At 43.7% G+C, this 13,957-nt stretch overlaps 1 protein-coding gene across 1 annotated transcript in view; it reads right to left on the bottom strand.

Annotated features, from left to right (window-relative positions):
• The window catches only part of LOC144784018 (SCO-spondin-like), a 1,726,865-nt gene that overhangs the window by 1,511,863 nt on the left and 201,045 nt on the right, over positions 1–13,957 (bottom strand). The window lies entirely within an intron of this gene.

Below are 13,957 nucleotides of genomic sequence, written 5' to 3'. Positions count from 1 at the left end.
AACATTTGTATATCTGGTCCATAATGTCTGGCAACAGCTGCTCTGTCAAGCCAGAGTATACAAAAGTCTTGATTTGCCTTATAATGGCATGGTGAGGAATGGAAGTGTTTGAGCTGACCTGTGAATACCTTAGAGGTTTTTTTAGAAGCATTTCAGCACATGCTATTTCATCTGTTCCATTCTTGACGATATGAAGAAATATTTTCTGCAACCTCTTTTTTTCGTAGCTGTTGTTAGAACATCCAACAGGGCAATGAACCATATTGAAGAGAAACAACTGCAGGATGATTTCTCTGTATTTTCCTCAGAGCAACGCTTCAAGTGTGTTTGGTCTGCCCAGATGCGGGTCCCGTGCTCACTGTGCCACAGGAGTCAAGCAACACATCACTGATGAGGCAAAGTGCTCACAACCATTCTGGGGTTGCTTGTGTTCCTGCTCATAGGAGACCTGGTCTGGAAACCATTCTGGGGTCACTTGTGTTTCTGCTCAATGGAGACCTGGTCTGGTGATGGAACTGTACTGGTCTGCAGTCCCAGGGATAATCTGCACATGGCTCGAAACTGCCTGGAGTGGCAGAGTGGGAGAAAAATGATGGACTGAAATGCAGTCCAAGCAATTACCAATGGCTGAGACCTTTTTCAAGTATTCCACCGATCACCTTTAGAGTTTCCTCACTAAGCCAAGTAAATCCACGAAAATAGCAAATAAAGGTAAAGTGCCATAACAGATGTTTTACAACATGATGAAACATAATACAACGGATCTTAATTAGGTCAAGAGGCTTGGAGACGAGAGTGTAAAACATTCAGGGGCATATCTACAAACCCCTATCCCCATCACAACGTCACTTTAAGTGGCGTTGTGATGGCTATAGGGGCCTTGCCTTATTTACAAGGCAGATTTAAGGCACTTAATGTGGCTTAACGCTGCTTGTAAATAAGGCCCCTTTCACGCTAGGCTCAGCGTGAAAGGGGAGGGAAATGGGTGTTGCTGTAGCCATTTCACCGCAACACCCATTCATTCTGACGCTGCCTCCTATTTACAAGGAAGGCGTAAACAGGAGACAGCACCAGAATTGAGAGCATAGAAAACCTGGTCTTACCCTGGCGCAACGAGGAGAAATGTTTAATTTCTCCTTGTTTTTAGTGTTTTCATGTGTGCTGTGTTGTGCATCAGACATGAAAACAGCAACATAATCAAAAAAAAAATTAAATGCCATATCGCAACTTCTATGTGTGCAGCATTAAGCAACATACAAAGGAGTTACAAAGCAGCATTTAGAAATTGTTTATGGGCAGCAAGGGGGACCTTCCTGCACATAAACAATCTTCCCCTGCACGCAGACCCCCTTACACTATGGTGCAAGGGTGCCCGCATTGGGGCTAGGCTGCTAAGTGTAGCACCACCACAGGGTGAAACGCAGGGCTGCAGCATATTCTTGTAATATGGTGCAGCCCTGCATTTCGGAAGTGGCGGAGCGTGTTGTTAAGCCAAGGAGGCTAACGACACCCTCCGCCACTTCATTGGGGGCATATGTACAATGATTGAAAATTATTATTGCTGATTCTGCTTTTGTATCGTCTAGAACTACACTGTTTTCTCACAGGTAGGACCACTGAGATCATACAGAACTCTGGAACCAAAGTATGGGGTACAGTTTACTAATTATCTGATTATTATGTGCCATTATGATTTGCTGTTATGTCATTTTAACATGCAATAATACTGTCTGGGAAAAAGTTTCATTTCATTAGTATTAGCCTAATACTGAATACAGCGATTAGCAACTGAATAATGTCCAGTTAACTTTTGCAAAGGGTGTTCCACAGCACCACGTAGGACACTTCTTTGAGTAACTTTAGGCTTTGTTTGACTAGAGATAATATTTTGTTGAAATCTGCAAATTATGCAGCAGATAGTGGACTTTGTGTCAAGTGCAAAAAATCTATTGTTATGTGGAAAGCGCTGGAGCCAGTGAATGACACAAATCAAGTGTCCCTGCCTATATAGAATCCATTGTACGAATCTTCTTGACAACATAGCACACTTCACATGTACTCACAACTTTTGTTTCCAGTTTGGCACAAGCTGATAGATACCTCAGATGGCCCTTGCTTTAAACCAACCGGCTACAGTGGCAGATCCCACATCCAGCCAATCTTCATCCCGCCCTGAGCCTCTAACAGAGTTCTCCCTACAGTGCCGAGGTCTAAAAGGATCCACCACTCCAAGGTGATGCTGCATTAAGAAACTTGTGGCCATGCCAAAAGAATAAGGGGGCCTTGTCCTTGTTCTGAGTTACCCTTGTCCATATATTTCAAAGCAAAAGATACTCATTTAGCTCACAGCCAACATCTCCCCGCGTGAGCTTCACCTTGAAAACCGCACCCTGCACCACTCCAGCTCTGTCCACGCATCTCGCAAATTTGACAACCCTCTCTGCCAACCTACTTATGATATCAGAGCACTCCAGGGGGGTGTCCTTTTAAAGTAAAGTCAGCTGAAAGTTTTTAAATAATAACCTATAACAAACAACCTCCTCCACTTCCTGGCTAAAACTGGTTTCTGTTCCAAAAATCTATGAACTGTCCTACCTGCCATACTTAGGGCTGTGTTTTCTAGAAAACGCTGTGCGCCAATGATAAGACAATTGAGGTCAGCCCAGACTACATCACCCAGAATGCAGTAGGATGGTAAATGGTAACCCAGAACTCGAGAAAAGCGTCATTGGAGACATTGAGTCACATTTTAACCTTACTTTTGGCAAACACCAAACTTCTAAGCTAAACAGTGTCCCAGAGAACAGTAGCAAAGTGGCTGCTGTCCTGTCCAGCAACACTCCCTGCAAGGAAGTTTTCAGTCCACGTTTTGTCTTATAATTGAACACATTTTAATTAATTGAAAGCTCATCATTTGCTGTTGAATTGCTGTTAATAATTCTTATAATTTTACTTTACTGCAAACTGCTACAGTGCCCAAAAGCGGCCAAGATGCAGTGTGAGCATTATCTCAAAGTTAGAGGTGGCTGAAATAGAGTCGTTTTTAGAGAGGCACCTGGCATCACCTTATTGAGACTAGAAAAAGGTGTTTTGAAACTTGGAAGCACTTTTAAGGTGTGTGAGGAAAATGGGATCTAGACCAATTGATGCATTAATTAATATCTATCAGGCACGCTCTTGTTCTGGTACTTTGTATGGGGACAGTGTCGGAGGTTTCTCCAATTCTTCTCACATGTAGGCAGTAGAGAATTATTTTCTTAGACAACCACCTAACCTTTGAATACCTTGGCGCCAAACTCACTGCACAGGGCTCTCCCCCAATCCGACTACATAACATCTACCACCCTCCGAATGAACCTCTTCTCTTCGCCGACAAATTTTCTGACTTTGTTTCACAATCCACTCTTTCTGACTCAAAAAATCTCTTCTTATGAGATTTTAACATTCATTGGAATAATGTTGAGGATCTCACAGTCAGACGCCTCATTAACCTTCTTGAAATTAACAACCTTAAACAACTATATAAAAATCCAACCCATATCAAAGGAGCCACTCTCGACGCCATCATCTCCAATAATGACTCAACCTCCCTGGCTCACATCATTCCCATTGACTGGTCTGACCATCACCTCATTCTGTTTAAGATCATAACCAATTCCCCTCCCCCTTCACACAAATCACCAAACCCTTGAAATGGATCAGAAATCTTAGTCAAATCCCACCAGATGTACTCGAATCTAAACTCCAAGCCCAACTCCTTCTCACCCCCTTTTCCAAAATGCCAATGAGCTCACTGACCATTTCAACAAGACTGTCAAGGATGTCTTGGACAAATTAGCCCCTCCAAAAGTAAAATAAAAACAAATATTCCATCCAAATCTTGGTTCAACTCTGATCGTAACAATGAAAGACGCGCTCTTAGACAGAGCGAAAGAACATGGAGAGAATACCCCTCTCCCTCCAATCTTGCTCTCCTAAGATCTGCCAGATGAACTTCCAAGAAACACATCTTCAATGAAAAGTCAACCTTCTTTCGAGCACAACTTGATTGTGCCAAAAATAGGCCCAGAGAACTGTTTAACAGTATAAGAAAACAAACATTGTCCACTCCCCCTGAGCTGATGGCCTCAACAGAGAGATGCGAGGAAATTACTATGTCAGTCAGTCAGTCAAATTCACTTTATTCGATTCGTTAAAAATCATAAAAGACTTTTAAACATTATATACAAATTTACAGATTTACAAATTACATGGATTTACAAGGACCAAGCAAGGGCATTATATACAACGCTAGAACACAAAAGCAATGCAGAAAAATGAATGCAGAAAAATGCTATGTAAGGTCCCTCAATGCCACCAAATTTGTTTTCACTCTATAAGCCGCCACCAAAAAGCTGGCTACACCAAATATGATGGTAATACTGCCCAAGGACTGTAAATAAACTAGAGCCGGCCTAACTTGGACGAAGCCGGCTTCTCTTAAAATTGGAACCAGATACTTTTTCCTGGCATCCGAATATAAACTGCAAAACATGGTAAAATGCATAGTGTCCTGGTGGGAAAATTCATCGCATTTGCACGGAGGGCCCTCTTGTGGTTTGCTCCAGGATGGTAGCTGCCTAGGAAGTAATGAATTAAGTTAAATCTGAATTTAATTAACAGATGTCTATGGAAGGGCTTGGTTACAATTTTGAGATAAGGCTCAAGGGAAGGGGAAATCAATAGCAAATAATGTGATCTGACGGTTGGTTTGATCAGTTCTTGCTCCTCCCGAGCCAATCTGGCCCTATCCATAAAATGCAATTTGGTCCAATTAATGTCCTCCCTCCTGATACAGGAAGGGGAGTTAAATAGCTCCGGTTGTCCTAGCTGTAGGAAAGTGTGTCTCACATACTCCAGACAGGCTATTCTCTTTACATGGTCCAAGGTCATGACATCGTGCAAAATAGCATGGTTAAGGGTTAATTCATCAATTAACCAAGTCTTTAACCAAAATAATAAAGGAGCCAGTCTAAGTTCATCAGTAACGTAATCTAGGCCCACCTCCCCATGAATAGAGAAAGTAGGAGTAGACTGGGGTACGGAGAGAAGACGTCTCAGGAACTTGTTTTCCACTGTTTGTATTGCGTCCTGAGAAACGTACCCCCATAGTGAAGACCCGTACATAGCTATAGATATACACTTAGAATTATACATTTTTTAAATTGCCTCCATAGGCCTGGCCCCTAACCTATTTGCAAACCCTATGAGGGCTGAGGAGGCTCTCGTCAATGATAAGCTATTGATCTTGATTTGAGGTCCCCATGAGCCCTTATCATCGAAGCTGACCCAGAGATAGGGGAAAACTGTCACCCTAGACACAGCCTCACCCTTGCAAAAGAAGGATATAGACTTACCCCTGTTTCTATGGCGGCCCACCACCATCGTATGGGATTTCTTCGCGTTGATTTTTAAATCCAGATGGTCCATAAAGGCACCAAAGGATAGCAGTAAACGCTGATGACCCAGCCCAGTACGTGCTATCAGGACTGCGTCATCCGTGTATAGGAGAGCCGGGATGTTAACTTCTCCTACACGCAGAACTTCCCCCTCCAGTGCCTCAAGATGTTTACCCAAGCCGTTTATGTAGATGGTGAAGAGGAGGGGTGCAAGGATACAGCCCTGACGGACTACTCTCGCTGATTTAAAACGGTCGGTGCACCTACCTTCCTTAGTAACTCGCACTGTGGCAAACAGGTCCTGGTGAAGTGATGCCATGAAATTCACAAGTGATTTGTCAATCCCAGACTCCAATAAGATTTCCCATAATTTTGACCTGTTCACCAAGTCGAATGCCGAGGAGAGGTCCATGAAGGCCAGAAACAGGGACCCCTCCTTGGCAACCGTGTACTTGGATATTAATAGGTGAAGGTTGGAACACTGGTCCAGGGTACCTCTTTTTGCCCTAAACCGTACTGAATATTTGATAAGCCTCCACACCCCTCGATGTTACCTCTAAGTTTGAATAACAGGACTCTGCCTATGATCTTAATTGCAGAGTCTAGGAGGGAAATGGGCCTATAACACCCAGGGTCATCACGTTGGCCCTTTTTGAAAATGGGCACAATGATTGAGGTGGACCAGCAACTAGGGAAGATATTTCCGTTTGCGGCTGTAAAAACGTGGGTTAAAACCCCTGCCCAAAATTTTGGGGAGTACCTGTAAAAGTCGTCCGGAACCCCGTCCGGCCCCGGGGCTTTCTTCTTAGAGGTCTCCAGGATAGCTCTCTCCACCTCGGCTAAGTTAAAGGATAGGGGAGCGCACTCCAAGGCCGTCCACTGCTTCTTGGGGGCACCAAGCTCTGTGTCATCATACACCTCTCTAAAGTGACTAATCCTCTTTTCGTCTGGGACAACACAATCCAAGACCGTGTTGTCCACATCTGAGAAGAGAGGTTGGTTAACTATGGCCCAGAACTGAGAGCTATCGCGAAGTATGTCAGTAGACATTAATTTTTCCCACGCCATATTCTTTATATCATTTTTCCTCCCGTTGATTGTAGCCTTATATTCTTTTCTCAGGGAGGCCACCGCTGACCTATCTCTTGGGGAGGTTTTTAGGACTGCCATTAATGCCTTATGTGCTTTGGAGCATTTTGTGTCAAACCATCTATGTTTCTTATTCACCATCTGAGATGGTTTGGCCCTCAAGGCTCTCGAGGTTTGAACACAAATACATTCGAAAGCCCCCATAATCTCTTGAGCAGTTGCACAACGGTCCTGGCAAGTTGTTATATACCCCTAAATGGTGGGGAGTAAGTCATCCATAAAATTCCCTGGTACTACATTGGCCCAATTAAGCCTTCTCCCTTGGTCTACGGGGCGTAGGGCAGGCCCCGGAATGTCAGGACGGGGTTTAGATACCATATGGTCTTCCCAGAGTAACTTAAGCAAGACGGGGTTATGGTCACTATAGGTTGAAACTATAGCGTTATAAAACGCAGCCCTATGTAAAATGCCCGGGGTCATAAAGACATAATCCAGTATGGTGCCGGGGTCAGATCCTTTAAACGTGACAGTTCTTGTCCCTGCCTCGGAGATACAGGCTACATGCAAGTTATGATTGGCAAGCAACTCCTCAAGGGCCTCCCCTGACTTAGTGTGCTCAAAATGGGGGGTCCCTGTACCTAGCAGGCCCACCTGTTCTCCTAAAAAACACAGATCACTGCATGGGTGAACCTTAAAATCACCTAATAAAATGAATTCGAAATTAGTGTAGTGTTTATTTTGACTGAACATGGTAAGAGAGTAATCCAGAGCACCTAGGTGGTCGTTTCCCTTGACCCTATCCCAAGAATTATAAAAGTTTATTAAAATAATTTTGCAACTATGTGAGACTACCCACTCTACAATTAGTAGGTTTGGTGACCCACTTGGGATCATCTTAAAAGTGTCCCTTGAGGTTAAGTGAAAATAAAGGGAATAAACCGCCCTTTGCTCTTTCAGCAGAACTCGGGACAGCTGGGGTTGCGAATTTAGTAAAGCCATCCAACCAAAAGTTTGGAGAAGTATCCCAAGTTTCTTGGCAAGCTATGATGTCATGGCTGCTAATATACCCAATCCAGGCAGCGTCAGCCCTCTTTGCTCTGGAGCCAGCTATATTCCAACTGATCAATTAACAAAGCCCATGGTCAACGGGGAAGATGGTGCTGTCGCTGCCAGACAGCGGAATGGTTGGCTGTCAATCTATTTCCTTGATATCAGATAGGGGAGAAAAGCGATTTCTCAAGGCTAGCCCATCAATCTCCTTACATTGGTACATAGGTTGTGTAATTGAAGATGTCTGGATACTAAAATCCCGCCTTAAGTTGGAATGTGTGTGATGTGTGTAACCCGCTTGACCTGTCCCACCAACTTCGCTACTTGGACTCCTTCTTGCTCGCGCTGGGTAGTTAAGCCCAGTTTGAGTCCCTGGTGGTGGGTAGAAAAACCCCAGGGGGATTGGTCTCATCTGGTCTCCTCCCCTAATGTCAGAGCCGTCCCAGAATAATCTATCGGCCATATCAGGGCTGTCGAAATTGATAACAACACAATCCCCCTGTACTAACTTGGGTCGTTTCCCGATCCAGCCCACCCTGTTGGCAAATATGATCCTGTCAGCTATTCGAGTTCCACCACTGCTGACTTCTGCACACCATGACTTTGCCTTAATTATTAAGTCAGCCGCTGATTCTGTCGTTCCCTCTTCTAATGGGGGTACACCAACGAAAATAGGTACCAGTGGCGCTGCCGCCGGGGGTAAATCAAGATTCAATTTACTTCCCCTGGCCCTTTTGCTCGGGCATGGGTTGGGTGGGTTGAATGGGTGACTAACAATCCCTGGGTGTCCTACCCTAGGGCGCCCTGCGCCTGCGCCTGTGTTAACACTGTGAGGATTTCCTACCCCTTCCATGGCTACAGGCGACCCGGGGCCACACAAAGTGGGCTCTGGGGTTGAAACCGCCAAGCCATTACCGGTATCAAGCGGGGCGACCCCTGAAACAGAGTGAGAGACCGGGGTAAGATCTTTAACCAGTTTATCGATTAATGAACATTTCTTCAACAAACCAGAAAGGCAAGTGTTCAATGTGTCAACAATATCCTTTGCGATCCCCACTAGCAAGGGCTCGATCCGGGCGAGGAACAGTGTCTCTAACTGGTCTCCAAGATTGGCGTCTGGGCCAGGGATACCCTCGGGGTGCTCCAGCCTCTCAGGATTCCGTGTGACATCACTGCCAATAGTTTGTTGACTCAATGTCGGGTTCGGGGCCGAGGGGTGCCCGTGTGGGGAGCAAACAATTTGTGTCGATGGCAAGTTCACATTAGATATGACCACCTTCGGTTCGAGAGGGATAACAGGAGCATGTTTGGCGACAGAAATTAGTGGGGACGTGGCTGGTTGAGTGGCAGATAAGCCCAATTCAAGTTGATAAGTAAGAAATGATAGACTCTGAATGTCTAGATAACTTTGCCTTCTTTCCCCCCTCATCAGTTAATAAAGCTTTCTTGAGCTTACCCATTGGGTGATGTCAAGGGGGGTGGCCCTGCCCTGCCTCCTCCTGCCCCGGACGGCCACAGACAGCCCGCCCTTTGCCCGGGCTTAGCCCGGCGCCGCCCGCGCGCATCCGCGACGCGGAGGAAGCTCCTAGTCTTTATGTGCCTCTGGGCGCGCTGTCCGGCGGAAGTGGGCGTTTGCTGCCGAGGAGTCTGGAAGCTGTAGTCTTCCCCCGCTGCGGCCCCGCGGTGGAACTTGCGGTGGCGGCAGGGAAGACCAACAGCGTCAGGGCCCCAGGCGTGTATGGCAGAGCAGGTAGCTTGCAACCTCCAGCTGGTAAGTTTTGCGGCGTTTGTCCCCGAGGAAATTACTACCTTCCTCTCGGATAAAATTGCCAAAATTGATCAGTCCATCCATCTAACTCAAGCCCCGCCCTCCCCCAAACTTGCTGTTGTTTTTTTCATTGATTTACCCCCTTGTTGACTCTGCCCCTTCCTCTAAATCCTTCAACTCACCGACCATTTTCAACTTTTCCTGAATTCAGCCTTTCCAACGTACAGCTGAAAAATAATGCCTCCTGGCATAACTTCCACCCGTGACTGAACACGAAGTCCTTAACAACATTTCCAAACTCAAGCCGACTTCACACACCAAAGATCCTCTCCCTTCAAATCTTGTCCAAGATCTAAAATGACTTCTATCATTAACACCTCCTTTGCCACGGGATGTGTCCCCAACTCTCTCCAACTCCGACAAAACACTCCCATTCTTAAAAACCCCTCTGCTGACGGAAATGACCCAAACAATCTCCGTCCTACCTCAAACCTCCCACTTCTATCCAAAGTCCTTAAAAAATTTGCTCTCCGACAATTGGATAATCACATAGGCAATTTCAACCTATTTGACTCCTTGCAATCCGGCTTTAGAAAAGGATGCAGCACAGAAACCACCATGCTTAATATTGTCAATGACCTCCACTGGTCTCTCGACAATGGTGAGTCCTGCCTACTTATTCTCCTGGACCTCTCCGCTGCCTTTGATACAGTTAACCATTCTTCCTTACTTAACTCACTAAAAGCTCGATTTGGCCTTAATGGTCTGGTCTTTAAATGATTCTCCTCTTACCTCCAACACGGAACACAACAAATCAAAATCCCCCTTACCCTTATTCTGAAACAAGCAGGAATCAACTATCACCTTTATGTTGATGACACCCAAGTTTACTACAAGATTAGATCCCACTCAGATGTTCTCCATTTTAACAATTCCTTAAATAAGATCCAATCCTGGTTCTTCTCCAACCACCTCAAACTTAACCCTAAAAAACTGAAATCATTCTCTTCTTGCCTAACAACAACCAGCTCCCCATCCAAAGCTGGCTCTATGACCTTAATGCTCTTAACTGGTCGCTCTCCTTATCACACTCAGTGAAATCACTTGGTTTCACTATTGACAACAAACTTACTCCCAATGACCACATAAAAAACTCAGCAAAAGGAGCTCTCTTCACTCTCCGACATCTTTAAAAAAATCAAACCCTTCATTCCAGCTGACAACTTTAAATGAGTAGTCCAATCACTAGTTCTCTCCAAAATTGACTACAGTAACGCTATCCTCTCTGGAACCCCCAAAGTACATCTTGCCCCCCCTTAGATCTATGCTCAACCTAGCTGCCAGGCTAATCGCTGACTGTAAATGTTTGGACCACATCTCCCCAGCCAACAAAAGTCCTAAATTGGCTTCCCTTTGAAGGAAGATCCTCCTATAAGACTGCATGCATAACACACAAAGCCCTTCACCAACAAACCCAGTTGTACCTTACGAACAAACTCAAAAAAGCGGGCTGCTCTCGACCGATGAGAAGCACTAATGCCCAACTCCTTGTCCCCCCCCTGTTAAAAAAGAAAACCACACAATCTTGTTTCTTCTCTGGGAATGCCCCGATTATCTGGAATGCTCTCCATAGGGACTTGCGCTGCAACCCCTCCTAACTCAGCTTTAAAAAAGACCTCAAATTTCACCTTCTGAACAAATATTGGGGTTCTTAACCTCCCCTTTGACCCCTCATTCAAGCCTCCTCCAATCCAATTTCACTCCTCTGTCCTCCTATCTCCCACCCACCCCTGTACTTTCCTGTGAATATGCACCCTCTAATCCCCTCCCCTCTTCTATGTCCACTACCCGCAGCTCCTCCCTGAATCTCCCTCTGCCGTTACTTCCTGTTTTCCCCACCTATTTTTATCAATTTTCTTTGTTCTTCCCGCCAACCAGCCTCAAACTTTGGTTCCCCCTGCACTCAACTTTGAGCTGTATACTGTGCTTTTGTCATCATGTTAAAACAGTTTCTCCTGATAGCCGCTACTCATGTAAATTGCCTTTTTGTTAGTTTAATAGTGCTTTTATGTAAAGTAATCTTTCTTGATAACCCCTCTTCATGTAAATAACTTCTTGCCTATTTGTCAATTTAATAATGTTTTGTTATCCTGACGTTTATGTTTTAATCCTATTGAACAACTGTTTTTTACTGTAACCATAAATGCTCATGTAAAGCACTCTGATACCCACGGGTCCAGCCAGCGCTATATAAAACCTTTCAAAATAAATAAATACTAGCAGCCCCTACTAATCTTCGGAGTATATTATGCCACATGGAATTAGGTTTGACCCCTTTAATTCACTGTATACAAATTGCCCCGATTATGTTTTGGAACTCATTACGACAAAAGATGAGCCTTACTTAATCACGCAATAATCCTGGATTGTATGAGTCTTGATCATATGCAGAAAATATTGTGTCTCAGTTACATTAAGAAGCAGCTTGAATTAGTGGGGAGAACGGATTGCTTCTGCAACCCGCAAATCATTACAAACATTCCATAATCTCAGTTAAAGTGAGATCTTCTATCTATTTTCATGGAGAATAGGGAGTGCATGGTATCAGGAAAGAAGAGAGTATTGAAATATTTGCCTCTGGTTTGTATGGAGCGTCTAGAGCTTTATCTGCTCTTTTCTATTTGTCACTTCAAAAGGTTTTACCTTATTAGATTTAGGTTCAGTATTGCACATTTGTTGGTCTCTTATCCCCTCAAAGTATACTGTGACTCTGATCTTGATTCCTGTCAATGTGATTCCAAGACATCTCGGAATATGTTGCACTTCCTTTCTTTCTGCTCGTTTATTCTAAACTGCGGAGAGATTTTATCATTCCATTATTAAGGGCCTTGAATATTAGGAAATGCAGGCTGGCCCTGTATTACGTCCAGTTTTTGAAAACAGAATATATATGCCAATGGTATAAATATATTTCTTCGACAGTTCGATTACGGAGTCTAGTAGGGAAATGAACATGTATTATAGTGTATGGTTTTTAATGATAATTGTCACTTATGTGCACAGGCGATCAACTTTGTATTTTTTAGATTGCACAATGCCTTTTGTTCCTAACTTTTATGGATTTTAATGTGATTTACTGATCCAATTAGAATTTTATTTTATTGATATTTAACGATCCAATTTTAATTTTCTCTGTAACATAACAGTCATTTGAGGTGGTTCCAATGAAACCCATCAAGGTCTGTAGGTTGGCACTTCCATATATTTTTTTTATGGCAATTTGTTTTAGATATATACAGTATTTTACTTATCCTTCATTGGTTGTTTATACAGTTTAATGTATTAGACATTAAATTATATTTAATATTTGAGATCCTTGACCTGAGGCTCCTTTGTTGAATATTTGTTGTTTCACTAGAACGTTGATAATGAATTTCTATATAACCTATTAACATATGAACTCGGGGGCATATTACCAAGGGGGGCGATAGGCAATTATCGACGATTTAGCGGCCATTTTCGGCCGCTAAGCGGCGATAATTCTATCGCCCTATTAGCAAGCTGTCGCTAACAGCAGTTAGCGACAGCTTGTAGGCGATAGCGAGCGGTTTGGGGCCCGCTTTGCATGTCAGCGATATTTATCGCTAATGACATGCAAAGTGGGCGTACCCAACCTGTTAGCGACTGAAAGCAGACGCTAACGTCGCTATCGCCTATTAGCAAGCCAGGCGTAGCGATGGAAATATTCGCGCTAAGCGCGAATATCTCCAAAAATTAACACCTGCCCAGACCAGTTCTTAGCCACGTTATCCAAAGGGAGGTGGATAACATGGCTAAGAGCATTTCGCCGCCAATGCTTGAATATCGCTGTATTCTCAGCGATATTCACGCATTTCGCCACTATCGCCGGAAATTTTATCGCTTTGGAGATAAACGTTGCTAATAGCAAGTTATCTCAGTGATAAATTCCGGCGATGCTCAGTGATAAAAAAATTGTCGCTAAGCCTATTTAGCGATAAATATCGCTACTTGTTGGTATTATGCCCCTCAAAGTCTTCTTTTATGGTTGTGAAAAACCGAATATAGAATATATACCTGACTGAGAGTAATTTTTTCTCACAAATTTCATTAAGATTTCGAGAAATTACACTTTTATAGCGAAATGTGAGTTGCCGACATCTTGCATAATTTCATAAAAACATCTCAGGAGATACTGCCAATGGACTCGTTCGAGCAGAAGATGAGTCTCTGCAATGGTTTTTATTTGTGAACAAGTATCCCACATGTATCTCACACAACTTGTAACAAGAGCTGCATGCTAGGTTAAAATAAACGTTACACAACAAAACATAAGGCAAAATTTCGAGAAATTTCACAAAGTTTGCAAATTTTACTGGCGTAATTGTAATTTTCACGCAGGGCTTCTAAAAATTCAAATAAAAAAAAATTGCTACTACCTCTCCCCATTGTCCTTCAATGTGGGGAAAAAGCACTTTAATTTTTTTAGGAGATGCACTTCAGACTGCATCTAGGGGCCAGCACTAAATCTTCACTAAGCAAAAAAAAAAGATTTTCTTGCCTCCCAACCAATCCATATACCATTATGAGCTAC

The sequence above is a fragment of the Lissotriton helveticus genome, chromosome 10, assembly GCF_964261635.1.
Source record: "Lissotriton helveticus chromosome 10, aLisHel1.1, whole genome shotgun sequence".
In the NCBI taxonomy this organism is placed as follows: Eukaryota; Metazoa; Chordata; class Amphibia; order Caudata; family Salamandridae; genus Lissotriton; species Lissotriton helveticus.
This window is presented reverse-complemented; position numbering and strand designations above follow the sequence as displayed.